The sequence below is a fragment of the Trachypithecus francoisi genome, unplaced genomic scaffold, assembly GCF_009764315.1.
Source record: "Trachypithecus francoisi isolate TF-2019V2 unplaced genomic scaffold, Tfra_2.0 Lachesis_group15, whole genome shotgun sequence".
NCBI lineage: Eukaryota > Metazoa > Chordata > Mammalia > Primates > Cercopithecidae > Trachypithecus > Trachypithecus francoisi.
This window is the reverse complement of record NW_022681460.1, coordinates 18493686-18519860: the sequence shown is the minus strand read 5'-3', so window position 1 is coordinate 18519860 and position 26175 is coordinate 18493686. Positions and strand designations below refer to the sequence as shown.

The 26175-nt window shown below is 40.0% G+C and overlaps 1 protein-coding gene across 4 annotated transcripts in view; it reads left to right on the top strand.

Annotated features, from left to right (window-relative positions):
• MCM9 (minichromosome maintenance 9 homologous recombination repair factor) overlaps positions 1–26175 on the top strand; it is a 124422-nt gene that overhangs the window by 56705 nt on the left and 41542 nt on the right. The window lies entirely within an intron of this gene.

The following is a 26175-nucleotide window of genomic DNA, read 5'->3' as shown; positions in this document are numbered from 1 at the left end:
TTTGTATTTTTAGTAGAGATGGGGTTTTGTCATGTTGCCCAGGCTGGTTTTGAACGTCTGAGCTCAAGCAATCCACCCACCTCAGCCTCCCAAAGTCCTGGGATTACAGGTGTGAGCCACCATGCCCAGCCTCTTTGGCATTAAATATATTAAATATATATTTTCTAGTGTATCATTTTAATACCCTTCTTGTTTCTTTTTTTTTTTTTTTTTTTTTTTTTTGAGGCGGAGTCTCGCTCTGCCGCCCGGACTGGAGTGCAGTGGCCGGATCTCAGCTCACTGCAAGCTCCGTCTCTCAGGTTTACGCCATTCTCCTGCCTCAGCCTCCCGAGTAGCTGGGACTACAGGCGCCTGCCACCTCGCCCGCTAGTTTTTTTTTTGTATTTTTAGTAGAGACGGGGTTTCACCTTGTTAGCCAGGATGGTCTCGATCTCCTGACCTCGTGATCCGCCCGTCTCGGCCTCCCAAAGTGCTGGGATTACAGGCTTGAGCCACCGCGCCCGGCCCCTTCTTGTTTCTTATATATTTAAATATATTTTCTTAATGGTTGCCTGGGGTTTATTACCAACTTTTTAATTTAAAGCAGTTTAGTTCAGATTAATGCCAATTCAGTTTTCATGGTGTGTAAAAATCTGTTATAATTCTGTTCCCTTTGTACTATTATTGTCATACAAATTATATCTTCATATGTTGTAAGCCAGTCAACACATTTTGTAATTTGTGCTTATACAGTTTTCTTTTAAATCAGATAAAAGAAGAAAAGTTACAAAGTTCCAGTTATGCTGTCTTTCATTTTTACCTATATAGTTATCTTACTGGTGCATTTTATTTCTTCATGTAGGGTTGAGTTGCCATCTTAGTGTTTTTTCATTTCAGCCTGAAAGACTCATGATATGTCTTGTAGGTCTATTAATTTGTTTTTGCTTTTTTTTAACTTTACATTAATTATATTGTAGACTATGTATTTTTGATCAGTATTCTCTTTTAATATTCTCTCCATGTTGTGTTTAGCTGTACAATACTTTATTTTGTTTTTATTTTTCTGTTTTGAGGCAGGGTCTTGCTCTGTCACCCAGGCTGAAGTGCAGTAGTGTTATTGTAGCTCACTGCAGCCTGGAACTCCTAGGCTCAAGCAGTCCTCTTGCCTTAGTCTCCCAAATGGCTAGGATTACAGTCATGCACCACCGTGCCTTGCTAATTTTTAAAATTTTTGTAGAGATGAACTCTCACGCTGTTGCCCAGGCTCGTCTTGAACTCCTGGCCTCAAGTGATCCCTCATCTCAGCCTCCTCAAGTGTTGGGATTACAGGTGTGAGCCACCACACTAGGCCCAGTACTTTGTTTTTTAATTGTCATGCATTATTCCACAGTCTGAATATACCACAATTTATTCATCTTTTCTGTTGATAGCCTTTTCAGTTGTTTCCAGGTTTAACTATTCTGAAGACTTTTATGAAGAGCACTCTTCTACCTGTCTATCTCCTGTTGCAGATGTTCACAATCTCTGTATGGAACAGACTTAGCAGTGAAATTTCTGAGGTACATGAGTATGTATAACTGCAACTTTTGTAGATATTGCCAAACTCTTTTCCAAAGTAGTTGTATCAGTTGTCATTCCCATTAGTAGCACATGAGAGTTGACTTTGCCCCACAACTTTGCCAGTATTTGCACTGTCAGATTTTTAAATACTTAAACCGTATTCGTGGGTGTGTAAGGGCATTACATGGTAGTTTTAATTTGAATTTTCCTTATTATTTATGAGGTTGAGCACCCTTTCCTGTATTTATTGACCATTAGGACTTTCTCCTTCATGAAATACCTCTTTTAAGTCCGTTCTCCATTTTTCTATTAGGTTGTCTGTCTTTCTGTTAGTGGTTTTGGCTAGGTTATGTAGTACTAACAGACCACTTCAAAACTTAGCAGCTTATTTTGTTTACAGATCTGCAATTTGGGCAGGTTTTTTTCTGTTCCATGTGCATCAGCTGTGGCAGCTCAACTGGGGGCTGGAGAATCCACTTTTAAGACAGCTACTCATATGCTTGGTACATTGGTGCTGGCTGTAGGTTGGGAGCTCACCCCGGACCCTGGGTCCTTGGTCCTCACTTTCTGTCCACACAGGCCTCTCTGTAGGTTGCTTAGGCTTCTTTACAACATAGTGGCTGGGCTCTAAAATCCAGCATTCCAAGAAACAAGTCAGAAATGTCTAGCATTTTAACAATCTAGCCTTGAAAATTACATGGCATTGTTTTCACCATACTGCATGGGTCAAGGCAGTCACAAAGCTCTGCCCTGATTCAAGGGGAGGGGATATGTTGAACATATTTTCATGTGCTTATTTGCTATGTGTATATTTTCTTTTGTGAAAGGACTGTTCAAATTTTTTGCTCAGTTTTTCAGTGAGATTTTGTTTACTTCTTACTGAGTTTTGCAAATTCTTTATATATTCTGTGTATAAGTCCTTTATCAGATAAAGGATTTGCAAATACTTTCTCCCAGCCTGTTGCTTATCTTTCACATTTCTTAAATGTTAACATTGTAGTAGAACAAACTTTTTTTTTTTTTTTTTTGAGACGGAGTCTCGCTCTGTCACCCAGGCTGGAGTGCAGTGGCCGGATCCCAGCTCACTGCAAGCTCCGCCTCCCGGGTTTACGCCATTCTCCTGCCTCAGCCTCCCGAGTAGCTGGGACTACAGGCGCCCACCACCTCACCTGGCTAGTTTTTTGCGTTTTTTTTAGTAGAGACAGGGTTTCACCATGTTAGCCAGGATGATCTCAATCTCCTGACCTCGTGATCCGCCCGTCTCGGCCTCCCAAAGTGATGGGATCACAGGCTTGACCCACCGTGCCCGGCCAAGAACAAACATTTTTAACTTTGGTGAGGATCAACTTATGATTTTTCTTTGCATACTGTGCCTTTGATGTCATATGTAAGAAATCTTTGCCCAACTCAGGGTCACAACAATTTTTTCTTATTAATTAATAAAATTTGGTTTTTAGAGTAGCTTTAGGCTTACAACGAAACTGAACAGAAAGTATAGTTCCTATATTCTCCCTCTGTGTCCTGCCATGCATGCAACCTTCTCTAGTGTCAGCTAGCTTCAGAGTGGTACATTCATTACAACCGATAAACCAACAGTGACACATCATTGCTACTCAAATTCTATTGTTTACATTAGGATTCACTCAGTGTTGTACATTTCATGGGCTTTGGCAAATGTACAATGACACATATCCACCATTATGCTATTGTACAAAATAGTTTTACTGCCCCCAAATCCTCTGTGATCTGCCTCTTCATCCCTCATCCCTCTCTTGCTTCAACCCCTGGCGACCACTGATCTTTTTAATATCTCCATAGTTTTACTTTTTCAAGAATGTAATATAGTTGGAATCATACAGTATGTAGTGTTTTCAGATTGGCCTCTTTTACTTAGTAACATATGCTGTTGAGGTTACTCCATGTCTTTTCATGGCCTGATAGCTCATTTGTGTTTAACAATGAATGATATTTTATTGTCTGATGTATTATAGTTTATCCATTTACCTACTGAAGGACAAGATGGTTGCCCCCAAGTTTTGGCAATTATGAATAAGCTTCTATAAACACCTGTGAGCAGGTTTTTATGTGCATATAAGTTTCCAGTACCTTATGTAAACACCAGGGAGCACAACTGCTGAATTGTATGGTAAGGATCTGTTTGCTTTTATAAGAAACTGCCGAATTGTCTTCCAAAGTGGCTGTGCCATTTTGCATTCCTAGAAGCAATAAATGACAGTTCCTGTTGCTCCACATCCTCACCATCACTTGGTGTTGTCAGTGCTTTGGATTACAGTCATTCTAAGATGTGTAAATATGTCTTCTTCTTATTATTATTCCTCAGAGATTTTTTTTTTTTTTTTTTTGAGACAGAATCTCACTCTGTTGCCCAGGCTGGAGTGCAGTGTTATGAACATGGCTCACTGCAACCTTGACCTCCTGGGCTCAAGTGATGCTCCCACCTCAGTCTCCTGAGTAGCTGGGACCATAGGCGCATGCCACCGTGCCTGACTCGTTTTTGGTATTTTGTAGAGACAGGGTCTCCCTGTGTTTCCAGGCTACTATTGAATTCCTGGACTCAAGCAATATGCCTGCCTTGGCTTCCCAAAATGCTAGGATGACAGATATGAGCCACGGTGCCCAGCCCTTGCTGGAACTTTGATTAGCTTGGGTTGAATCTGTAGAACAAGTTAAGAAGAACTGACATCTTGACAATATGAAGTCTTCCTATTCATGAAAATGGAATATCTTTTCATTTATTTAGTTCTTCTTTGATAACTTTCATCAGAGTTTTCCTCTTTTAAATCTTGTATGTATTTAATTCATTTATACCCCTTTCATTTTGGGGGGCGGGGCGCTAATGTAAATGGTAATTTTGTTTGTTTGTTTGTTTTTGAGACGGAGTCTCACTCTGTTGCACAGGCTGGAGTGCAATGGCGCGATCTTGGCTCACTGCAACCTCTGCCTCCTGGATTCAAGCAGTTCTCCTGCCTCAGCCTCCCAAGAAGCTGGGATTACAGTTGCCTGCCACCATGCCCAGCTGGTTTTTGTATTTTTAGTAGAAACAGGGTTTCACTATGTTGGCCAGGCTGGTGTTGAACTCCTGACCTCAGGTGATCCACCTGCCTCGGCCTCCCAAAGTGCTGGGATTACAGGCGTGAGCCACTGTGCCCAGACAATGGTAATGGGTAATGTATTTTTTATTTAAAATCACTTTGTTCATTTTTGATACATAGGAAAGCAATTGACCTTTACATATTAACCTGCAACCTTGCTATAATCACTTATTAGTTCCATGAGTTTTTTTTCCTTAGTTTGTTCAGACATCCTACATAGATGCTTATGTTATTTGCGAACAAAGAACTTTTTTTTTTTCCTTCCCAATCGGTGTACCTTTTGCTCCTTTTCTCATCTTACAAGACTTTCAGTACAATGTTGAAAAGCAGTGGTGAGAAGGGACATCTTTACCTTGTGCCTGATCTTGGTGGGAAAGCTTCAAGTTTCTCACCATTACCTATGATGTTAGCTGCAGATTTTTTGTAGAGGGTGTTTATAAAGTTGAGGAAGTTGCTCTTCTATTCTTAGTTTCTTAGTTTTCTGAGAGTTTTTTATTGTTGTTGTTGTTGTTTAATCATGAGTGGCTGTTGGATTTTGTCAAATGCTTTTTCTTCATCTATTGATTTTGTGATTTTTCTTTGTTAGACCGTTGATAAGTGATGGATTTTATTAATTGATTTTGTTTGTTTGTTTGCTTGTTTGTTTTTGAGACAGGATCTCATTCTCTCGTCCAGGCTGGAGTGCAATGACTCAGTCTTGACTCGCTGCATGCTCTGCCTTCCAGGTTCAAGTGATCCTCCCATCTCAGCCTCCTGAGTAGCTAGGACTATAGGTGTGCACCACCATGCCCGTCTAATTCTTGTATTTTTTTCGTAGAGATGGGGTTTTGCCGTGTTGCCCAGGCTTGTCTTCGAACTTCTGGGCTCAAGCAATCCGCCCACCTTTGCCTCCCAAAATGCTGGGATTATATGCATGAGCCACCACCCCCAGCCTTAACTGATTTTTTTTAACATTGATCCAGTCTTGCATACCTAGGATAAATCACACTTGTTCATGGTATACAATTCTTTTTATACATTGTGGATTAGATTTGCTAATATTTTGTTAAAGATATTGGCATCTATGTTCATGAGAGAGATGGCCTGCAGTTTTCTTGTAATGTCTTTGTCTGGTTTGGTATTAAAGTAATGTTGGCCTCATACAATGAACTAGGAATCATTCCCTCTGCCTCTGTATTATGAAAGAGATTGAAAATAATTCATGGCCGGGCACGGTGGCTCACGCCTGTAATCCCAGCACTTTGGGAGGCCGAGGCAGGGGGATCACGAGGTCAGGAGATCGAGACCATCCTGGCTAACACGGTGAAACCCCGTCTCTACTAAAAAAAAATGCAAAAAATTAGCCGGGCGTGGCGGCGGGCGCCTGTAGTCCCAGCTACTGGGGAGGCTGAGGCAGGAGAATGGCGGGAACCCGGGAAGTGGAGCTTGCAGTGAGCCGAGATCACGCCACTGCACTCCAGCCTGGGCGACAGAGCAAGACTCTGTCTCAAAAAAAAAAAAAAAAAAAAAAAATTCATATAATTTCTTCCTTAAATATTTGGTAAAATTTACCGGTGAACCCATCTGGTCCTGGTGTTTGGTGTTTTGGAAGGTTATTAATTATTAATTCAACATCCTTAGTAGATACAAGCCTATTCAGATTGTCTGCTTCTCCTTGTGTGAGTTTTGGCAGACTGCATTTTTTAAGAATTGGTCCATTTCATCCAGGTTATCAAGTTTGTGGGCAGAGTTGTTTGTTCTTTATTATGCTGTAATGTTCATGGGATCTGTAGTGATGTTCTTTCATTTCTAATATTTGTAATTTATGTCTCTTCTATTTTTGTCTTCATTATCCTGTCCAGAGGCTGATGAGTTTTATTCATCTTTTCTAAAAACCAGCTTTTGGTTTTGTTGATTGTCGTTGTTTTCTGTATAGACTTCCTTCTTTTCTTTTCTTTTCTATTCTATTCTTTTCTTTCCTTTTCTCTTTTCTTTCCTTTTCTCTTTTCTTTTCTTTTCTTTTCTTTTCTTCCCCTTTTCCCTTTCCCTTTTCCTTTCCCTTTCCCTTTCCGTCTCACTGTGTTACCTAGGCTGGAGTTCAGTGGTGCAGTCACAGCTCATTGCAGTCTCGACCTCTCAGGCCCAAGTGGTCCTCTCACCTCAGCCTCCTAAGTAGCTGACACTACAGGTGTGTGCCACCACACCTGGCTAATTTTTAAAATAATTTTGGTAGAGGTGGTGTCTCACTTTGTTGCTCAGGCTGGTCTCTAACTTCTGAGCTCAAGAGATCCTCCCACCTCAGCTCTGCAAAGTACTGACATTCCAGGCGTGAATCTTTCTGCTTGGCCTCTCATTTTCAATTTCACTGATTTTTCTTCTGATTAAATTTTTTTTCTGCTTACTTTGTATTTCATTTGGCCTTCCTTTTTTCCCCTAAGATGGGAACTTAGATTATTGATTTTTATATCTTCCTTCTTTTCTAGTGAATTCATTCAGTAGCACTAATGTCCCTCTAAGTGCTTTTGCTGTATCCTACAGCTTTTAGTAAGTTGTGTGTGTGTGTTTTTCTTAGATTTTTAAAGTTATTTAAAAACTTTTTTTTTTTTGTAGAGATAGATTGCACCTTGATGTGTTGTTCAGACTGGAGTATAGTGGCTGTCCTCAGGCACAATCATTGTGCACTACAGCCTTGAACTCCTGGCCTCAAGTGATTCTGCTGCCTCAGCCTCCTGAATAGCTAGGATTACAGGTGTATGCCATCAAGTCATGTTTTTATTTTCATTTAGTTGAAAATATTTTTAAATTTCTCTTGAAATTTCTTCTTTGAACCATGTGTTATTTAGAACTGTTTTGTTCAATCTTCAGATATTTTGGGATTTCCCAGCTGTCTTTTTGTTATTATTTTCTTTCTTTCTTTTTTTTTTTTTTTTTTTTTTTTTTTGAGACGGAGTCTCACTGTCTCCCAGGCTGGAGTGCAGTGGTATGATCTCGGCTCACTGCAAGCTCCGCCTCCTGGGTTCACGCCACTCTCCTGCCTCAGCCTCCCGAGTAGCTGGGACTACAGGTGCCCGCCACCACGCCCCACTAATTTTTTGTATTTTTATTAGAGACGGGGTTTCACCGTATTAGCCAGGATGGTCTCGATCTCCTGACCTTGAGATCTGCCCACTTTGGCCTCCCAAAGTGCTGGGATTACAGGCGTGAGCCACCGTGCCCAGCCTTTGTTATTATTTTCTAGTTTAATTTCCTTGTGATGCAAACACAGACATTGTATGATTTCTATCCTTTAAGATTTGTTAAGGTATGTTGTAGTCCACAGTGTGATCTTTTGTTTGTTTGTTTTGTTTTTGGGACGGAGTCTCCCTCTGTTGGCAGGCTCACTGCAACCTTCGCCTCCCAGGCTCAGGCCATTCTCCTGCCTCAGCCTCCTGAATAGCTGGGATTACAGACCACGCCCAACTTATTTTTGTATTTTTAGTAGAGATGGGGTTGTTGGCCAGGCTGGTCTCGATCTCTTGACTCAGAATGTGGTCTTTCTTGGTGAATGTTCCACATGAGCTTGAGAAGAATGTGTAATTTGCTATTACTGGATGAGTAGTCTCTAGATGTCCAGTTGGTTGATCATGTTATTGAGTTCAGTTACATCTTCATTGATTGACTGTTTGCTGGGTCTGTCTGTTTCTGATAGAGGAGTGTTAAAGTCTCCAACTATACTAGTGGGTTTAACTATTTATCCTTGCAGTTCTATCAGTTTTTGCCTCACATATTTTTATACTCTCTTGTTTAGCACATACACCTTAAGGATTGTTAGATCTTCTTAGAGTATTAACCCATTTATCTTTATGTAATGCTCTCTTTATCCTTGATACCTTTCCTTCCTCTGAAGTCTGCTGTTTCTGAACAGAAATTAATAAAGCTACTCCTGCTTTCATTTTTAAATGTTACTTTTAGTTGAAAAATAATGTTTTTATTTGTAGAGTACAGTGTGATGTTTTGATACATGTATACATTGTGCAGTGATTAGCAGGGTAATTATTATATCTATTACCTCAAATATTTATCATTTCCTTGTGGTGAGAACATTTAAAATCCTCTTGTTTCACTATTTAAAAATATACAACACGTCATTACCTTGCTGTGCAATGGAACATTAGAACTTATTTTATGTAACTACAGCTTTACCATTGAGCTGTGTATCCTTTTTCCCTTATCTACTCCCCAACCCCTACTTTGTCCCCCAGTCTCTAGTAACCACCATTCTATTCCCTACTTATATGAGTTGACTTTTATAGATAACATATATAAGTGAGATAATATGGTATTTGTCTCTCTGTGCCTGGCTTATTTCACATAACATAATATCCTGTCTAAGTTCATCCATGTTGTCACAAATGACAGAATTTTCTGTTTTGTTTTTCTAAAGGCTGAATAGTATTCCATTGCATATATATGCTACATTTTGAAAATCCATTTGTTCACTGATGAACACTTAGGTTGTTTCCACATCTTAGTTATTGTGAATGATGCTGGAATGAACATAAGAATGCAGGTATCTATTTGGCATACTGATTTCAATTCCGTTGGCTATATACTCAATAGTGAGATTGCTGGATCATATGGTAATTCTATTTTTAATTTTTCGAGGAACCTTCATACTGTTTTCTAAAATAGCTGTACTAATTTACAATATCACCAGCAATGTATAAGGGTTCCCTTTTCTTTTTTTTTTTTTTTTTTTTTTTTGAGACGGAGTCTCGCTCTGTCGCCCAGGCTGGAGTGCAGTGGCTGGATCTCAGCTCACTGCAAGCTCCGCCTCCCGGGTTTACGCCATTCTCCTGCCTCAGCCTCCCGAGTAGCTGGGACTACAGGCGCCCGCCACCTCGCCCGGCTAGTTTTTTGTATTTTTTTTTTAGTAGAGACGGGGTTTCACCGTGTTCGCCAGGATGGTCTCGATCTCCTGACCTTGTGATCCGCCCGTCTCGGCCTCCCAAAGTGCTGGGATTACAGGCTTGAGCCACCGCGCCCGGCGGGTTCCCTTTTCTTAAAGTCCTCACCAGCACTTGTTATCTTTTCATCTTTATAATAGCCAATCTAATAAGTGTGAGGTGAGTGATACCTCATTGTGGTTTTAGTTTGCACTTCTTTACATCTTTGATGATTAGAGATTTTTAGCATTTTTTGAAAAGTTTCTAATGGCCAGGCACGGTGGCTCATGCCTATAATCCCGGCACTTTGGGAGGCCAAGGCGGGTGGATCATGAGGTCAGGAGATCAAGACCATCCCAGCTAACACAGTGAAACCCCGTCTCTACTAAAAATACAAAAAAAAAAAATTAGCTGGGCTTGGTGGCCGGCGCCTGTAGTCCCAGCTACTTGGGAAGCTGAGGCGGAAGAATGGTGTGAACCCGGAAGGCAGAGCTTGCAATAAGCCGAGATGAACCAAGATGGCACCATAGCACTGCTGCACTGTAGTCTGGGCGACAGAACAAGATTCCCTCTCAAAAAAAAAAAAAAAGAAAGAAAGAAAAGAAAGTTTCTACCTAGGAATCCTTTGCCCGTTTTTAATAGGGTTATTTGTGGGTTTTTTTTTTTTTCGTTATTGAGTAGTTTGAGTTCCTTGTATATTTTGGATATTAGGCCCTTATCCTAAGACTATGATTTGCAAATATTTTCTCCCAATCTGTGGACTCTCTCTTCTTTCTATTAACTGTTCCTTCTGCTGTACAGAGGCTTTTTAGTTTGATGCAATCCTATGTGTCTATTTTTGCTTTTGTTGACTGTGCATTTTAAGGTATTTCCAAGAAACCTGTGCCCAGATCAGTGTCATGGAGCTTTTATGTTTTCGGTCTTACATTTAAGTCTTTGTTTTGAATTGTTTTTAAGTCTTTAATTTGTTTTGAATTGTTTCTTGTATTATATAAAGGGTGAGATAAGGGTTCATTTCCATTCTTCTGTATGTGGATATCAAATTTTCCCAACACCATCTTATTGAAGAAACTGTCTTTTCCCCATTGTGTGTTCTTGGCACCTTTGCCAAAAATTAATTGATCGTGGATGTGTGGTTTATTTCTGGACTCTTTATCCTATTCCATTGATTGATATGTCTGTTTTTATGTCAGTATCATACTGTTTTGATTACTATAGCTTCATAATATATTTTGAGATTTAGCAGTTTGATGCTTTCAGCATTTTTCTTTTTGGTCAAGATTACTTTGGCTGTTGGGGTCTTCTGTCATTCCACAGGAATTTTAGGATTAAAAAAATTTCTGTGAAGAATGACTTGAATTGGAATTGTGATAGGGATTGCATTGAATCTGTAGCTCACTTTGTAGTATGGATGTGTTAACAGTAGTAATTTTTCTAATTCATGAACATGGGGTATCTTCTCACTTATTTGTGTTATCTTCAGTTGCTGTTGTCAGTATTTTATAGTTTTCAGTGTAAAGATCTCCCACTTCCTTGGTTAAATTTACTGCATATATATATATATACACACACACACACACACACACACGTATGTTTTTTGTTTTTTGTTTTTTTTTTTTGAGATGGAGTCTTGTTCTGTCCCAGGCTGGAGTGCAATGGCACAGTCTTGGCTCACTGCAAGCTCCACCTTCCGGGTTCACGCCATTCTGCCTTAGCTTCCCGAGTAGCTGGGACTACAGGGCCCAACACCACACATGGCTAATTTTTTGTAGAGACGGGGTTTCACCATGTTAGGATGGTGTCAATCTCCTGACCTCGTGATCCGCCTGCCTTGGCCTCTCAAAGTGCTGGGATTACAGGCATGAGCCACTGCGCCCGGCCTTATTTATTTTTGATGCTATTGTAATACTATGTTGAACAGAAGTGATGAGAGTGGGCACCCTTATTTTGTTTGTGATCTTAGAGGAAAAGCCTTCAACTTTTCACCATTGTGTATGTTAGCTCTGGGTTTGTCATATATGGCCTTTGTTGTGTTGAGGAACATCCTTCTACCCCTAACTTGCTGAGATTTTTATCCTGAAAGGATGTTGACTTTTGTCAAATGCTTTTTGTACCTCTATTGAAATGATCTTATGGTTTTTGTCCTTCATTTTGTTAATATGGAGAGTCATATTTATTGATTAGCATATGTGGAACCAACCTTGTAACCTGTGGATAAATGCTATTTGATCATGGTGAATGATTCTTTCAATGTATTATTGAATATGGTGAGTGATTCTTTTAATATATTGTTGAATATGTTTTGTTACTACTTTTTTGAGATTTTTGCATCTCTGTTGATCAGTGATATTGGTCTGTAAATTTTTTTTGTAGTGTCTTTTTCTGGCTTTGGTATTAGTGTGATTGGCCTCAAAAGATGAGTTTGGAATTATTCTCTTCTCTCTAGTTCTTAGAAGAGTTGAGAAGGATTGGTATTAACTCCTCTTTATATGTTTGGTAAAATTCAGCCATGAAGGCATCTGGTCCTGGGCTTTTGTTTGAAGAGAGACTTTTAATTACTGATTCAACTTGTTTACTCATTCATCCCTGCAGATTTTCAATAATCTCTTCGTTCAGTCTTGGTAGGTTATATAATTCTGGAAATTTGCCCAATTCTTCTAGGTGGTCAAATTTGTTGGCATGTAATTGTTCAGAGTAGTCTCTTATAATCTTTCATATTTCTGTGTTATCAGTTATAATGTCCTTTTCATTTCTGATTTTGAGTTTTCTTTCTTTTTTCTCGTGTAGCTAAGAGTTTGTCAATTTTGTTTTTTAAAAGCCAATGCTTAGTTTTATCTTTTCTGTTGTTTTTCTGGTCTCTATTTCTACTCTGATATTTGTTATTCCCTTCCTTCTCCTAATATTGAACTTAGGTTATTATTCTTTTTCTAGTTCCTTAAGGTGTGATGTTAGATTATTTGCAGTCTTTCTTGTTTTTTGATGTAGACATTTATTGTTATAAACTTCCCTCTTAGAACTGTTTTGGCTGCATTCCATGTCATGTTGTGTTTTCATTTTGTCTCAAGATTAAAAAAAAAAAAACCCATTAGTTTATTCTTTGACCCAATAGTTGTTCAGAAGCATTTTGCTTAATTTCCACCCATGTTAATTTTCCATGATCCTTCCTGTTATTGAAGCAAGTTTCATATCATTGTGGTTGGAAAAGATACTTGATATGATTTCAGTTGTCTCACATTGAAGACTTGTTTTGTGGTCTAACATATGATGTGTCTTGGAGAATGTTTTGTGTGTTCCTGAGAAGAATGTGTATTCTGCTGCTCTTGAGTAGAATGTTCTGTATATGTCTGGTACGTCCATTTGGTCTAAAGTATAGTTCAAGTCCAGTGTTTTCATATTGATTTTCTGTCTAAATGATCTGTCCAATGTTGAAAATGGGATATTGAAATAACTTGGCGGCCGGGCGCGGTGGCTCAAGCCTGTAATCCCAGCACTTTGGGAGGCCGAGACGGGCGGATCACGAGGTCAGGAGATCGAGACCATCCTGGCTAATACGGTGAAACCCCGTCTCTACTAAAAATACAAAAACTAGCCGGGCGAGGTGGCGGGCGCCTGTAGTCCCAGCTACTCAGGAGGCTGAGGCAGGAGAATGGCGGAAACCCGGGAGGCGGAGCTTGCAGTGAGCTGAAATCTGGCCACTGCACTCCAGCCTGGGCGGCAGAGCGAGACTCCGCCTCAAAAAAAAAAAAAAAAAAAAAAAAAAAAAAAAGAAATAACTTGGCTATTATTGTGTTACAGGCTATGTCTCCTTTTAGACTTTTTAAAGTTTGCTTTATCTGTTAGATGCTGTGATGTTGGGTGCATATATATTTACAGTTGTTTTACTCACTTGATGGATGGATACCACTGTTACTATATAATGATGTTCTTTGTCTCTTTTTGCAGTATTTTTCCTTAAAGTCTGTTTTGTCTGAAATAAATATAGCTACCCTTGACTTTTTTTGTTTCCCTTCGCATGGGATGTCTTTTTCCATCCCTTCACTGTCAGTCTGAGAGTCCTAAAGTTAAAGTGAGTCTCTTGTAGGCATCCTATGTTAGTCTTTTTTATCCATTCAGCCACTGTATGCCTTTTGATTGGATAATTTAATCCTTTACATTGAAATTAATTATTGACAGGTAAGGACTTTCTAGTGCCATTTTTAAAATTAGCTTCTGTTTTGTTTTTGTTTTTTGTTTTGTTGTTTTTTTTGTTTTGTTTCTTTTTTTCTTGGTAAATCCTTTGTTTCTTTTTCCTCTCTTGCCTTCTTTGTGGTTTGATAATTTTTCTATATTGGTATGCTTTGGATCTTTTCTTTTCTCTTTTGTGTATCTGTTACAGGCTTTTGTTTTATGTTTACCCTGAGGCTTACATAAAATATATTATACTTATAATAGGCCATTTTAAGTTGATGACACCTGAATTTTTTAATTATTATTAAACTTTAAGTTCTAGGGTATATGTGCGCAACGTGTAGGTTTGATACATGGGGATACATGTACCATGTTGGTTTGCTGCACCCATCAACTCATCATTTACATTAGGTATTTCTCCTAATGCTATCCCTCCCCCAGTCCCCCACTCCCTGACAGGCCCAGGTGTATGATGTTCCCTGCCCTGTGTCCAAGTGTTCTCATTGTTCAGTTCCCACCTATGAGTGAGAACGTGTGGTGTTTGGTTTTCTGTCCTTATGATAGTTTGCTGAGAATGATGGTTTGCAGCTTCATGTCCCTGCAAAGTACATGAACTCATCCTTTTTTATGGCTGCATAGTATTCCACAGTGTATATGTGCCACATTTTCTTAATCCAGTCTATCACTGATGGACATTTGGGTTGGTTCCAAGTCTTTGCTATTGTGAATAACACTGCAATAAACATACATGTGCATGTATCTTTATGCTAGCATGATTTGCCATCCTTTGGGTATATACCCAGTAAAGGGATTGCTGGGTCAAATGATAATTCTCGTTCTAGATCCTTGAGGAATTGCAACACTGTCTTCCACAACGGTTGAACTAATTTATACTGCCACCAACAGTGTAAAAGTGTTCCTGTTTCTCCACATCCTCTCCAGCATCTGTTGTTTCCTGACTTTTTAATGATTACCATTCTAACTGGTATAAGATGGTATCTCATTGTGGTTTTGATTTGCATTTCTCTAATGACCAGTAATGATGAACATTTTTTTCATGTGTCTGTTGGCTGCATAGTTGTCTTTTTTTGAGAAGTGTCTGTTCATATCCTTTCTCTGCTTTTTGATGGGGTGTCTTTTTCTTGTAAATTTAAGTTCCTTGTAGATTCTGGATATTAGCCCTTTGTCAAATGGGTAGATTGCAAAAATTTTCTCCCATTCTGTAGGTTGCCTGTTCACTCTGAGGGTGGTTTCTTTTGCCATGCAGACGCTCTTTAGTTTAATTAGACCCCATTTGTCTATTTTGACTTTTGTTGCCATTGCTTTTGGTGTTTTAGTCATGAAGTCCTTGCCCATGCCTATGGATGACACCTTAATTTTTGTCACATACACAAAGTCTACACTTTTATTTTTCTCCTCGCACATTTTATATTTTTGATGTCATACTTTGTCTTTTGATAATTTGCATTCCTTAAAAATTGTAGCTTTAGTTCTTTTAACAGTTTAACCTTTTTATTAGAAATATAATTAATTGGCTGGGCGCAGTGGCTCACACCTGTAATCCCAGCACTTTGGGAGGCTGAAGTGGGTGGATCACAAGGTCAGGAGTTTGAGATGAGCCTGGCCAACATGGTGAAACCCCGTCTCTACTAAAAATACAAAAATTAGCTAGGCGTGGTGACACGTGCCTGTAGTCCCAACTACTCTGGAGGTTGAGGCAGGAGAATTGCTTGAACCCAGGAGGTGGAGGTTGCAGTGAGCTGAGATCACACCATTGTACTACTAGAGTACTTTGGATTTGACAATGTACAGTCGTATATCACTTTACAATGGGGATAGCTCTGAGAAATGCATTATTAGGTGATTTTGTCGTTGTATGAACATCACTGAGTGTATTACACAAACCTAGATGGTATAATCTACTATGAACCTAGTCTATATGGTATACTCTTTTGCTCCTAGGCTACAAACCTGTATGGCATGTTACTCTGTGGAATACTATAGGCAGTTTGTGACACGATGGTAAGTAATTGTGTATCTAAATATATAAAATATGCAGTAAAATTGTGTAGGGTACTTATTATGAATGACGCTTCCAGGACCGGAAGTTGCACTAGGTTAGTCAGTGAGTGAGTAGTGAGTGAAAGTAAGGGCTTAGAACATTACTGTACACTTTTATATGACTAATGGAGGAGTACATTTGTTTACACTGGCATCACCACAAACACAAGTAATGCCTTGTGTTACAGTATCATAATGGACGTCACCATCACTAGGCAATATGAGTTTTTCAGCTCCATTATAATTTTATGGGACCACCATTGATGTCATTATGTAGCACATGACTATACTCTCATATGTCTTCATGTTACTAATAGTGTCTTCTTCCTTCAGCACGAAAAACTGCCTTTAGCATATTTTTTAAGAGAGGTCTCGTGGTGGCAAATGCTTTAACTTTTTGTTTAAGAAAGTCTTTATCATCCCCCCCTTTTTTTTTTTTTTTTTTGTTGAGACGGAGTCTCGCTGTGTCGCCCAGGCTGGAGTGCAGTGGCCGGATCTCAGCTCACTGCAAGCTCCGCCTCCCGGGTTGACGCCATTCTCTCGCCTCAGCATCCCGAGTAGCTGGGACTACAGGCGCCCGCCATCTCGCCCAGCTGATTTTTTTGTATTTTTTTAGTAGAGACGGGGTTTCACTGTGTTAGCCAGGATGGTCTCGATCTCCTGACCTCGTGATCCGCCCGTCTCGGCCTCCCAAAGTGCTGGGATTACAGGCTTGAGCCACCGCGCCCGGCCTCATCCCCTTTTTTTAAAAGACTGAGTTGCTGAGTATAGTATTCTTGGTTGATGGGCTTTTCTTTTTCTTTTTTTTTTTTTCCTTTTAGGATGTTGAAGGTATCATCTCACTCCCTTCTGACCTGCAAGGTTGCTGTTGAGAAATCCACTGATAGTCTTATGAGAAGGTTCTTTTGTATGTGATGATTTGCTTTTACTTTACTACTCTCAACACTCTGTGTTTTAACTTTTTATAATTTTATTATGATTGTCTTGGCATAGGTTGCTTTGAATTAATCTTATTTCATATTGTTTGGGCTTCCTGCCTCTGGCTTTCTATCTTCTTACCCAGGCTGGGGAAGTTTTCTGCCATTATTTCTTTGGATATATTTTCTATCCCTTTCTCTTCTCCTTCTGGCATGCCAATAATGCGTAAGCTGTTTTACTTGATGGTGCCCCATATATTGCTTAAGCTATCTTCACTTTTTCTTCTTTTTCTTTTTTCTCCTCAGATAGGATGATTTCCAGTAATCTGTCTCAAGTTAACCAATCTATTCTTCTACTGAATCTTATCTACTCTTAAACCTCTCTCTTGAATTTTTCAGTTCCGTGATAGTACTCTTCAGATATATGATTTTCAATTGATAATTTTATAATTTCTCTTCGCTGAAGTTCTTAGTTCTTGCATTGCTCTATTGATCCTGGTGAGCATCTTTTTGACCATTATTTTAAATTTTCTGTCAGGTACATCACATATCTCCACTTCACTTTGGTTAGTTTCTAGAAATTTACCATATTCGTTTCTTTGGAATATATTTCCTTGTTTCTTCATTTTCCATGACTCTCTATGTTGGTTTCTGTGTATTAGATAAGACAACTACCTCTCCCAGTCTTGTCAGACTTGTCTATGTAAGAGAAAGGTCTCACTAATCTGTCTGGCCAAAGATTTTAAGGTGCCTTTCAAATCTTTGTGTTCGTCCAGACTGTTGTCTCTGTTTAGGGTTGCACTATGGAGCTTAAGATGTGCCAAGTTCTGTCAGTACCTCAAGACAAGGAAGTTAGGAGCCAGATTCTCTTAGATGTAGCTGGAAAGATTGGGATGTTGGCTGTGTGTTTCAATTCATTCCATCTTCATGGTGAAGCTGAATGTGGGACTCTATTTCCCACTCTTTCTATGCTAAGCCAGGTAGAGGATCTATGGCAAATGTCTGAATTCATGTTTAGGCTGTGCCCTTAGATCCTGGGGAGATAGCTGCTGGACGTGGACCCATTGTATGGCCCTTGGATCTAGGGCCACTCAGGAATGCAAAGTCCCATCAACTCCTAGAGCTAGTTTGTTAACAAGACAGTACTTTGGGTGGAAGTTATAGAAGTTGTGGCTCTTGATGTGTAATCAGACTTTTTTCACGTAGAATGGGGGAGGCCTAGATTTATCATAGGGGTAGGAAGGGATCATGAAGTGTCAAGCTCTGGTTTTGACTGCTGCAGAGCTGTTGTTTGTTTGCCCTGTTAGTTCCCCAGTGCAAGTCCATTAGAAGCCAGCTTGTCAAATGACCACTTGAAGTATGTTGTAGGCCCTTTCTGGAGAGAAGATGGGAGCTACATGTTCTCACCCCTTTTTGACACTTTTCCAAGGGGATGTGGCCCTTAGAAGTGTTTGCACACTTGTTCAAGACCACTCCTTTGTTCTGTGATCTAAGGAGACTCACATATGCCTACCACTTTCTGCTGTCAGAGCTAAGAGTAGTTTAGGGAGGGAATATTTAGCGAGGTGCTGTAAAAGTTGGAGCACTTGATATGCGGCATAAACCCCATCTGAGGAGAAACAACTGTCTTTAAAGCCCCTTCTCTGCGCTGCTCCTAGGGGATGATGCCCCTGAAATGCCTACGTGCCCATATAAAACTGGCACTTTTTTCTGTGGTGCAGATAGACTCACATATACTTTGTTCCCTCTGGTTTCAGAGATAGGAAGTTTAGGACACAGTCCGTTGAGTGGGAGCTGTAAAATTGTGGGTGCTCAATATACAGTCAGATTCTCTTCCATGAGAGATTAATAAACCTGGAGTTATCTCTGGCATGAGCCAGGGGAGAAGACTCAAGAAGTGCCAGTCCACTTCCTTAGGCTGTCAGCCAAGCTATATTTGTCTGCCTTTTTAACTCCCTGAGGCAAGTTTGTTAGAAGACAAGCAGCCATGTAGCCACTAGAAGAGTGTGTTATAGATTCCTTCCAGGCAGAAAAAAGGGGCTGCATATTTTAGGCCCCTTCTCTGCACTGCTCTTGGGGGATGAAGCCCCAGAAGTACTGGAGTGCCCATAGCAAACCACGACATTTTTATCATGGTCTGGAGAGAGTCTTATGTGTTTAATCCTCTTTGTTCTCAGAGCCAATGAATTAAGAACCAGACTATGGGAAGCCTTAGAGTTAGGGTTCTATATGTGAGTACAAATTCTCTTCTCCACAGAAAGAAGCTTGATATTGGGGAGTCCTGTCTGGATAGTATGGAGCAGTGTCTAAGGCAGGGTTCTGTGCCTCAGTTTTTCCTTCCCATCTGATGTGGAAATTTTCTCAGTCGCCCGGTGGTTAGGAGTCTCTCAACTGGTCCCTGACTTTCTCTCAGATGGAACTAATCCATGAATAGATGTTTATTTGGTGCTTTTGTGGGTGGAGGGAGAGTCAGGAGCTTCCTGTTCTGCCATGTTGCTGACATCACCACCTCTTACCTCATGCTTTTTAATGATTATTATTGGAGTGATAAATCTTTCTCTATCCTTTCACTTTTAATCTGTACATGTCTTTATATTTAAAGTATGGGTTTTCAAATATCATTTATTCTCACTTATAAGTTGAAGCTAAGCTGTGAGAACTCAAAAGCATGAGAATGATATAATGGACTTTGGGGACTCGGGGAAGGGTGGGAGTGGGGTGAGGGATAACCCACTACCCACTGTATTGGGTACAGTGTGTAGTGCTCAGATGATGGGGGCACCAAAATCTCAGAAATCAGCACTAAAGAACTCATCCATATAACCAAAATACTACCTGTACCCCCAAAAACTATTGAAATAAAAACTAAAATGAAATATGGGTTTTGTGTAAACATCTTATAGTTGGGTCTTTTTTTTTTTTTTTAATCAATTCTGACAATCTCTGTCTTTTAATTGATATATTTAGAACATTGATGTTTAAGGTGATTATAGATAGAGTTGGATTAATATTTAGTTAGTTTGTTTTCTGTTACTGTAACTAAATACCTGATACCGGGTAGTTTATAAAGAACAGGAATTTATTTCTTAGAGTGCTGGATGCTAGGAAGTACAATGCAGAGGTGGCACATCTGGTAAAGGCCTTCTTGCTGGTGGGGACTCTGCAGAGTTCTGAGGTGGCAGAAGACATTACATGGCAAGGGGCTTGAGTGTATTAACTCTTTCTTCTCTTATAAAGCCACTAATGCCCCACCGTCATGATCTCATTTAATCCTAATTACCTTTCCAAGGTCCTACCTCTCAAATACCATAGTGGGATTTCCCACCCTCTTAATACTGTTACAGTGGGGATTAAGATTGCATATGAGCTTTAGGCACGGGGGGCAAACATTCAGACCATAGCATGTGCCATATTTGCTACTATTTTTATTTGTTGCCCTTGTTCTTTGTTCCTGTTTTTGTCTTTGGTGCTTTTTCTGCCTTTTATGGTTTTGAGCAGTTTTTTTGATTCCATTTTCTCTCCTCACTTAGCATATCAATTATATGCCTTTTTTAAAACTTTTTTTAAAAGTGGTTGCCCTAGAGTTTGCATATACATTTACAACTATTCTAAGTCCATTTTAAAATAACACTCTACCAGTTCACAGGTAGTGTAAGTACCTCGTAATGACAGAATATTCCTAATTTCTCCTTGTCTTTAGGTCTTTCACCTCATTCATTTCACTTATACATAAGCATAATTAAGCGTGTATATACCTATGCGTATGTAATTGAATACATTGTTTCTATTAATATTTTAGACAAACGGTTATCTGTTAGATCAGTTAAGAATAAGAAGAATTAAAGTTTTTATCTTTCAGGTCTTTTTGTCTAATGCTCTACTTTTCTCTATACAGATCTGAGTTTCTGACCTATGTCATTTTCCTTTTTTCTGAAGAACTTCTTTTAACATTCCTTGCAAGGCAGGTCTACTGATAATAAATTTCTTCAATCTTTGTCTGAGAAAGTCTTTATTTCTCTTTTACTTTGAAAGGATAATTTTTCAGGGTACAAAATTCTGTGTTGGGATTTTTTTCTTTTAGCACTTTAAATATTTCACTTCACTGTCTTCTTGCTTGCATGGTTTCTGAGGAGATATCAGATGTACTTCTTATGTTTGGTTCTCTATAGCAGGGTTCCCAACCATGGCCTGTTAGGAACCGGGCTGCACAGCAGGAGGGCAGCGGCAGGCAAGTAATGGAAGCTATGTCTCTATTTATAGCTGCTCCCCATTGCTCGCAGTACCACCTGAGCTCCGCCTCCTGTCAGATCAGTGGCAGCATGAGACTCTTACAGGAGCATGAACCCTATGGTGAACTGTGCATGCAAGGGATCTACATTGTGTGCTCCTTATGAGAATCTAATGCCTGATGATCTGTCACTGTCTCCCATCATCCCCAGATGGGACTGTCTAGGTGCAGGAAAATAAGGTCAGGGCTCCCACTGATTCTACATTAGGGTGAGTTGTATAATTATTTCATTATATATTACAATTGATGGTGGCATCAGCCCTTTTGGGGCAGCTGCTGAGGGGATGCCAGCTGCAGTGTGTGCAGCCAGGGCTGTACGTTCCATGGAACTGGCAGGGGCCAGGAACAGGTGAGAGCCCTGCCTGCTACCAAGTTGGCTCCCCGCACACCAGGGTGAAGCTGCAGCCACCCAGCCGTGGCTCTGGACCTGGGCCTCCCTGCCCTCTTGGGGGCCCAGGAAGCCCCCCTTCCCCTGAAGGCTCAAAAGTACCTTCTGCTGCTCCCTGGCCTCTCCCCACTCCTGGCTCTCACTCCAGTGTTGAAGCAAAGTTGAAGCCAAGCCTGAGCACTCTTGTGACCTAGCTAGGGGTGCCACCCCACTGCCTTGGCTCCCTCTGAAACTGTGGGTGCTGACAAGCTCAGGGAGGGGGGATGTCAGAGGGCTGAAGGTAGCTCAGCATGGGCCCACAGGCCTCCCTCAGCCTGAACAGCCTGGGCGCCATGGACGGCATGTTGATGGTGGCGGGAGGCAGACTGATTCATTCCTAGGCAGGAAGGGATGGGTCCCTGGTGAGGCCCCACCTTCAAGCCAGGGATAGCCTGAAGCCTGATGGCCAGGCTGCCAGTTCTGGGTAGTCCACAACCTGAAGTGAGAACTTAGGGTGCTTTTTCCAGGTCCGCCCGTGGACCAGTCAGCATGCACTTCCTCTCTTCTGAGCCCATGAAAACCCCAGACTGAGCCAGATGCACACACTCATCAGGTCAACCTGCCTGCAGAAAGGAGCTACCCACTACAGGTCTCCTCTCTGCTGAGTGCTGGACACTTGTCAGTACAACCTGCCTGCGGAAAAGAGCTACCCACTTCGGGTCTCCTGAGAGCTGTTCTGTCACTCAGTGAAGCTCCTCTCCACTTGCTCACCCCCCAGTTGTCTGCATACCTCAGGCTTCCTGGACATGAGACAAGAATGCAGGAGCTGTTGAATGTTGGGACTGAAAGAGCTTTAACACAAACGGAACTGAAACACGTCCCCCACTCGCCGTATTGTGGGTGACCAGAAGGAGTAAAGAGCTGCAGCCCTTCTGGCTGCCCAAACATTGGGCTCCCTAAGCCAAGGCTGTGACATGCTTTAACACCCTCTTTGGGGCTCTGCAGTTCCTGGTGTCTCTGAGCTTTTGGGCACCATCATGTTCCCTTTGTTCAGACGCTGATGCCTGCAGTAGAAGCCGCTTACGGTACGTCTGGTCCAGCTGCAGCCTCACATGGAACCTGTACCTGGAGCTGCCTGCTCTGCCACAGCTGGCCCGCCTGGCTGTGCACAGCGGCTGGACACCACGCTCATTCACTGACACACCTGTGGCCGCGCTATGACCGGCTTGTCATTGGCAGACATGAGATCCGGGCCGGTAGTAGTGTGAGCTGAGTGCAGCCTGCTGGGCTGAATGGGTGGAACAAGCCCAGCAGATGTGAGTAAAACTCATGCAGAGGCGCCTCCAGCCACAGGGGTTTCCGGCTGGCAAAGCGACATCCTAAGGATCCTGTGACACGATGTGATAATAGAAATAAAGTGCACAACAAATATAATGCACTTGAATCATCCCTAAACCATCCCCACTCTGGTCTGTGGAAAAATTGTCTTCCACAAAACCAGCCTCTGGTGCCAGAAAGGCTGCGGACCACTGCCCTGTAGGTAAGCTGTTTTTCTTCCTCTGGCTTCTTTTATGAATTTTTTTATCTTTGATTTTCTGAAGTTTGAATGGAATGTGCTTGGGTGTAGGGTTTTGGGGGGCATTTATTTTGTTGGTGTTCTCTGAGCACCCTGGATTTCTAATTTACTGTCTGACAAAATTTCAATGAAATGTTTCACAATATTGCTTCACCTATTGCTTCTGTCCCTTTCTCTCTTTATTGTTATTCTTTTATTCCCACCACATGAATGTCACACCTTTTGTAGTTGTCCCATGGTTCTTGGATATTCCATTCTTTTTTGTTTTGGCAGTTTTAATTGGCATATCTTCAAGCTCAGAGATTCTTTCTTCAGATGTGTCCAGCCTGCTAATAAGCCCATTAAAGGCATTCTTTATCTTTGTTAGAGTGTTTTTGATCTCTAGTATTTCTTTTTTATTGTTGATTAGAATTTCTGTTTCTTTACTCACATTATCCATCTGTTCTTTCATATTGTCTAGTCTTTCCATTAGATCTCTTAGCATATTAATCGTAGTTGTTTTAAATTCATAGTTTGGTTATTTCAGTGTCCCTGCCATATGTGGATCCGATTTTGATGCTTGTTCTGTCTCTTCAATTGTGTTTTCTGCCTTTTAGTTTGCCTTTCAATTTTTTTGTTGAAAGGTAGACATGATGTACTAGGAACAAGGAATAGTATGGCTAATATGCCGTTAGTATTGCAGTGATAAGGTGCTGGAGAATGGAAAGCATTCTATAGTCCTGTGATTAGGTCTCAGCCTTTTAGTGAGCTTGTGTCCCTGGGCTTTGAACTTTACAAGTGCTTCTCAATTTTTTGCATACTCACCCCCTTGGGTGGTACCAGATGACTGGAAGGGGTTGGAGGTAGGTAATGCCCTTCTTCTAGGTAGATAAGGCTCTAGTAAAGTAGTTCCTTTTGAAGTACAGGCCTTATTAAGAACAGGAAGCTCTGGCGTATTTCTAAATGGTTCCTTTTCCCTCTCTCTGCCAGAAGCAAGAGTAGATTTTACTCCCATCTTCACCGAGTTGCTGGTAGAGCTCTCAGTGGTAAAACTCGCAGGAAATGTAGGGGTTTCCCTGTGACGGGGTCCTTCTTGATTTTTCCACTGTGAACCATTAGCAATTTGCTAATTATAGTTCAAATTTTCTTGCCTGTTTTTCTTACCTAAAAGTCTATGCTCATGAATTTCTGCTCAGCCAAGTTGTGATTCTCTGTATCTGCCTGACCATCTTCAATTCTGGGACAGTAATTTGTCCTCTGATCTCATTTCTCTGATGGGTCTAAGAAGTTACTGATTTTTTTGTTTAGCTTTTTACTTGTTAGTTTGAAGTAGTGACTTCTAAGCTGTTTGTATGTTAGACTGGAAACAAAAGAATTCACAACTATTTTCTCCTGTGTTTTCTTTCTTTCTTTATAGTTTTACATTTTACATTTAGGTATCGAATTAATTTTGGATTAATTTTTATATTACATGTGAGGTATGGTCAAGATTCATTGTTTCTTCTTGCGTAAAGATATTTAGTTACTCCAGCACCATTTGTTGAACAGATTATCTTTTCCCTATTGAATTGCCTTTTTATTTTTATAAAAAATCACTTGACCTTCTATGTGTGGGACAACTTTTGGATTCTGTTCTGTACCAGTGTTCTATCTGCTTAACCTTTTTCCAGTACCATACTGATTTGATTACTGTAGCTTTGTTGTATGTCATGTGAGACCTCCAAGCTTGTTTTTTGGTTTGGCTCTTCTATTTCCTCTGCTTCTCTATTATAAGTCATAGAATCACCTTGTCACTTTATTTTTTTAAAAAATCATGCTGGGATTTTGCTTGTAATTGCATTTAACTGCAGAACAGTTTGGGAAGATTTGACATCTTGAAAATAGAGTTTATTCCATCTCTCAGTTTGGTTGTCATGATTTCCTCTATCAGAGTTTTGTAGTTTTGCATACACGTTCTTGCATATATTTTGTAAGACTTATACGCAGATATTCCATATGTTGACTTGTGTCCTGCAACCTTGCCACACTCATTTACTAGTTCTAGTTGGTGTTTAGTAGATTATTTGGGATCTTCTATGTAATCATATTGTATGCAAATTTAAGTTTTTTTTTTTTAGTCTGTATGTTATTTATTTATTTTCCTTGCCTTATTTCATAGTGGCTAGAACCTCTAGCATGATTTTGATTAATAGTGATAAGAGAAAATCTTCTTGCCTTCTTCTGATCTTTGTAGGAGATGAGGAAACATTCAGTCTTTTATCATTAGGTATGTTAAATGTAGGATTATTGTAAATACCCTTTATCAGGTTGAAGAAATTATCTTCCGTTCATAATTTTTGAGGGTTTTATCACAAATGATTGTTGAGTGTTGTGAAATGTGTCTTCTGTATCTGTTGAAGCAATTGTATGCTCTTTCTTCATTAGCTTACTGATATGGCGAATTACACTGATTAATTTTTGAATGTTAACTGCACCTTGCATTCCTGGGATAATCCTCACTTGGCTATAATCTATTGTCCTTTTATATATTATTGGATTGATTCACTTGTATTTTGTTGAGGATTTTCGCATCCATATTAGAGGTACTAGTCTATAGGTTTCTTATAATATGTCTTTGCCTAGTTTAGTATGACAATTCAATTATCATGACAATTAGTGTGATAATTCTGAGTTCATTGAATGAGTTGGGAAGTGTTTACTCTTCTATATTATTGAGAAATTTGTGTTGCATTGACATTATTTATTTCTCAAATATTTGGTTGAATTAACTATGAAGCCATCTCAGCCTGCTGATTTCTGTGTTGGAAGGTTTTTAAATATTTAATTTTGAAAACAAAGGATTATGGAAATTATCTGTTCCTTTTTAGATAAACTGCATATTTCAAAAAAATTTGACTATTTTGTCTAAGTTATCAAATGTATGGCATAGAGTTATTCATAGTATTTCCTTAGTGTTAGTTCATTGTCGAATCTATAGTTATGTCCCCTCTTTCATTCCTGATATTTGTAACTTGTGCCTCCTCTATATTTTTGTTGTTGTTGTTTGGTCAGTCTGGACAGAAGTTTATCCATTTTTATCAGCAGTAGTTATTCTTAATGTACTCATGTTTCATATACCTTTTAATGAGCTTTAGTTATATTTTATTTAAATATCCAAGAATAAGATATTTTCTATTGTTATCCTCTTTTGCAGATTAATAAAGTCAGGCTTGTATATATTAGGAAACTTGCCTATAATTCAACAGCTAGAATGACAGCTCTAGT